Here is a 5,234-nt window from a genome sequence, read left to right as displayed (position 1 = left end):
CAAGAATAATTTCTCTGTTAATATGTTGCATATTGCTCACCTTATAGGTGAGCTGACTAGCCCTAGCATTCACCATGATATTGCACATGGTCCTGCTTGTGTTCTCATTCCTTTTATTTTCTTTTTTCTTTTGTCAATACAAGCATCACAAATGTTCATATTCCTTAAGTCTATCCAATGCCTAGATTTCTTAAGAGTTTATCCAATATGGTGGATTTTTAATAAACTTTGTTTTACTTAGGCTAAAAAAAAGAAATCTGATCACCAGATCTTCTGTTATTGCTAAATTGATGGATCCAAAGATAAAAATTTACATGTGTTAATTTCAGAGCATCTCTTGAGTGAAAAGCTGGAAGAAAGGAGCATAAAAAAAAACCCGTCCATTCATTTCCTTGGCAAGCATAACCTAGCATAGCTATTTCCCAGATCAACCTTTTTAGTCCAGCACCAGATACCAGAATATTTACTTTAGAAGGATCTTATCTCTCCTTTGGAATTTTTTTTTTACAATTTCTTTAATGATTGTCTGGTAGGAGGCTTTCCCAGTTTCACTCTAATCTCTCATGAAGTGTTTCAATGTAGATTTTTAACTTATCCATGCCAAATGTGGATGCTGGCATAATCTTCCCTGGACTAAAAAGGTTGGTGATCAGATTCAACCAGTCTATTTTCCTGATGTTGATCCCCATAGTCTTCTTCCTGGTTCTAACTTGTCTATAAAAGCAATGCTTCCACTTTCCACTTTAAAAATTAGAATATTTTGTCTGTTAATATATTGCATATTACCTTATAGATGAGCTGACTAGCCCTAGCATTCACCATGATATTGCACATGGTCCTGCTTGTGCTCTCATTCCTTTTATTTTCTTTTAAAAAAAAAAAACAAAACTTAAATGTCCTTTTAAATAAAGACAAAACTTGTAAGTTTATGATTCCTTAAATTTACAGCACATGGTCAATGGAATGACTTAACAACTTAAATCATTTCATCATTTTTTTTCTGACAATATAATTCTAACAAAATTTGACCATAAGAGAAATTGCTTCTCTAACACAGATGATATAATTGTAACGATGCCCTAAACATTTTACTGTATTTAAAAATTGAAACAACCCATTTTCAATTTAGGTGAACGCATTTCCAAATCACCCTCCACAGAGAATCATTCATCTCATCACTAAAATGAGGAAACTATCACCCTAAACCATTGTATCCATTTTCATAATAGCCAAGATGTCAAATGGAAAATCTGCCATCATAGCAAACATCACTAGTACCATTACTACTTGTTTATAACCAAATATAACAGTTTCAAATGATCAAATTTTTATCACATCATTTTAAAAAAAGTTCATATGCAAGATTAAAGATTAAAATTGCTTTAACACCATTTCTACCTCACAGTGGTCTCTCAAATTTTACAATCTAAGAGTAACTTTAGAAATACAGTAATGACACAAACAACAAACTTCAGATGATATTAGTTGCATTTCCAGAAATTATTAATCTTACTATTTTTGGTATTTAAAACCCACTTCAAAGTTATCGGCATGGAAAAATTACCTTAGAGAGATAATAATAACATTGTGTCTAACATATGCCAGTCATTGTGCCAAATAACAATAGGTAAACATTTTAATTACAGATACACACACACACACACACACACACACACACACACACATATATATATATATATACATATATATATATATATATATATATATATATGTATATTTAAATCCAATACTCCTGGCCTTTTAAGAGGAAATAGAAGACACATGGCTGTATACTCCCAGCTCTGAATAACCTTTCTTCTACTTCCTTAAAAAGCTGAAGTCTCCTTTTTGAGACAACAAAACTATTCCTTACTCCCATTCTTCTGAGAAGGTTTTACAAAAAGTCTGAATCAGATTAACTAAAGGTTTTAGCCCAGACAAAAAGACCCAAGCTGACAAGGTATGGCCAGCTTCTCTTCCAAGCAGAGACCTAAGGAGCTTAATAATTAATTGACCCTCCCACAAATCAACCCTGAAAGGTGGATAGACTTAGTTCCTTCTAACTTGCTATAATTTTGTCTGTTGGTTATCAAATAGGCTACAAAATTTCCTTTTCAGCCTCTGACCTTCCACTCTTATAACATCCCCAAATCTTCTGATGTAGGATGGGGGAGGGAGTGGCTAAGAACACATCAACCTGAGGGCCACAGGTCTTGCTGCTGCCCCACCCCATCTAAATGGTTCCTTTTTATATTCTATTTTCCAAATATTTTCACCCTTTTCACTTGTGTTGGCAATCAAAATGGGCTCTTAGCACTCAGCTCAACCAAGTGCCCTTGAAGAGTTTGGCCTTTGTTTCCTTGATTAAATTAGAAGTCCTTGATGACCTCCTTGCCTCAAGAGAAAGCCTAGTTACATGGGTTTGAGTGACATGTTTGTGACATCAGAGACTTTTAGACGATGTGGGTTTAAGTTGAATCTTTGTGATGATTTTAGGTCATGTGGGTGAGTCCCATGTGTGACTCACCCTTGACCCTGAAAAAGATACAAAACCAGGGGTTGGCTTTCTCTTTTTTAGAGCTCTGACCCACAGCAGTGGTGGCGCTCATGACTTTAGGCCAGCTCTTGTAATGAGCTCCCAGGCTGAACTCAGATGTTGGTAACTATGAATTATATTTGGTCTGTCTGTGCATGTTTGTAATTTGTTTCTATTTGCTCTGAAGTGCAGGGTGCTGGCTTTTCCCCCTGAACTAAGTGAATAGTATTTTTATCCTGAATTAAAGTAAGCTTGTTAACCCCCTAACCTTGCTTCTTTAGTAAAGCAGATCAAGAGGACCTGGGCTTTTGCAGCATTCTATGAGCTGGTTGTTGTTGATTTTACACCCCCCACAGCAGCTGCTAGCCTGATTGTTGAAACAACTCTCTTTCCTAATCTTCACTCAGATCACCTCCTCCCTCCTTTACATTTTAAATAAACAAATAAATTATACTCACCAATTTCATCCAGCTTTTCTGTACCTCAGAATCCAGTTAAATGCCTAACAATTTATAGCCCAAGAGAACTGTGTTTCTCCCCCTTATCTTGCAATTTTAAACACTTTGCCTGATACCAGATACATTGATTAAATATAAACATAAAATATGGATTTTTAACCTTTAAAATCTAATTAGATATGAATTCAGACCCTCCGCTTTCCTTTCCTTCCCAGCCCCTGCTTCCTCTGGGCTGCTTGGGTTCTGATTCTCTATCATTTCTAAAAGCTGCTGGCTATTTATTATTTAACTTTGCAGTCTAGTATCCCAACATGGCCAGTGTTGGGACCCAAAAGAAAAGAATCAATCTCCCACTGAAAGCCTAAGGTGGAGCTCTTTCCTAGTGTTCTCTTTTTCCAATTACAGACCTTAGAAATTTCTCACCATAAAACATTTCTCAAACACACAGACAAGACACGTGACAAGACATTTGACAAGACAGAGTGGATGAAAAAACAATTTAGAAACCAATTTAGAATTTGAATTCAGACTGGTCAAAAAAACTAAAGTTGTAGTTTTACTCTGACTTTTAGCCAATTTTAAAAGGACCTTTCCCAGAGACCCTTCAGATCTCTGCCCACCTCTGAACCTCTGGAATGCTGAGCTATTTCCACATCCCTCTTCCTAGGTCCCATACCTTACTATTCACTTGAGGTTCCAAGTAGGACCTAATATAAGCCTCAAAATTCATCAGGGGAATAAGCCTTTCTTTTCCTCTTCAGCTTGGGACATTGTCTTTTGAAATGTCCTGGTTTCCCACAACAGAAACATCCAGCCTGCCAGACAGGGCAAAAAGCCCCTCCTTGGCTCCTTTTCCAAACTCCTTTGCTTTTCAGTCCCCTCCAGTTTCCACCTTTATGCTTATATCCTCCCTATTCAGGCTTTTTCCTCATTATCTCATTAATTCTAGTCACCATAATCCTAGCCCTCTGTCTTTGGCTTTCTTCCTCTCTTTTCACAAACATTTCCTGTGCTTCCTTCAGTTCCTCCAACAACTTATCACTCCAGTCTTCTATCGTTAGCACTTTCTTTTTTATATCATGCCGTGCCTTAGTCACAAAGTGAACTTTGAAGACTTCTTCTGTCATTTGGGACTCAGGGTCCATCAGTAGTATTTAGTCATCTGATCCCTCAGTCTCTGTAAAAAGGCTGAGGGTGTCTCTCTTTAGTCTGCTCTACCTTGAAGGCCTCAGAGCTAACTCTCTATGCTTGGATCTCTGATGTAGTCTTCCAGTATTTTAGCATTTTCCCTAAGGGATTATCAGGAATCATACTCACAAGAGAATCCCTTCCTTTTTCATTAGGGGAAACTTCCCCCCTTTTTTTTCTTTCCAGGGGAATTCACCCCTTCTCCTGGTGCCCTACTTCCTTTATTCCCCATTCTACCCTCCCTCTGAGACTTCAAACCGTTTGACTCCTGCTTCTCCCTTTTCTGGTTGTTTCCCTCTCTGGGGTACAGAACTGCAGATCTAGACTCCACACTCACTTAGTACCAATCCAGGTATGTCTCAAGTCACACACACTCAGTTCAGCCCCGTAAGAATGGTCCCAAGCATCAAGGTAATATTTAGCCCAATTCCCTTACCTTTATCTCATGCAGTTTACCTAACTGTCCCAGGTACCTACTTCCTACTTTTTTTTTCCTTCTTTCTCCCCTCACTTTTGTTTTCTTTCTTCACAGTGGCCTCTTTAATTAATCTGATCCTGAGATTCTTAACAGTTTGCAAGTGGAAGCACTATTAAAAAGAACTATTTAAAATCTATGGGATGCATCTTTCTTGTCCTTTAACACTTTCCCTAGAGATGTTTTCAGATCTTGGAATGAGCCCCCAAATTGTTAGAAGTAATCGTCTTACCTATAATTCCACCTGGCCATGAATGAATTTAGAAAAAAAAAAGATTTTTATTTCATGTCATTATCTGATGGGTGACTTGGCCTCTAGCCCCCTGTGCAAAAGGGCCAGGCACAAGTATGCTCTCAAGACAATTACAAACTCTTTTAAAACTAATTTGAATCCCACCCCACCTTGCTCTCCATTGGCTAGATGCAACCTCCTGCAACTCCCACTTCATGTTCTCCTCCCTGAATAGGTTCCCCCTCAAACAGCTCTTTAACTATGGCATGGAAGGTTCTGATCTTTTACCTGATCAGAATCTTGATTCTGCTAGGTCACAGCTCTGATCAGAACCAGTCATCTCTG

The sequence above is a fragment of the Trichosurus vulpecula genome, chromosome 5, assembly GCF_011100635.1.
Source record: "Trichosurus vulpecula isolate mTriVul1 chromosome 5, mTriVul1.pri, whole genome shotgun sequence".
Taxonomy (NCBI): domain Eukaryota; kingdom Metazoa; phylum Chordata; class Mammalia; order Diprotodontia; family Phalangeridae; genus Trichosurus; species Trichosurus vulpecula.
This window is presented reverse-complemented; position numbering follows the sequence as displayed.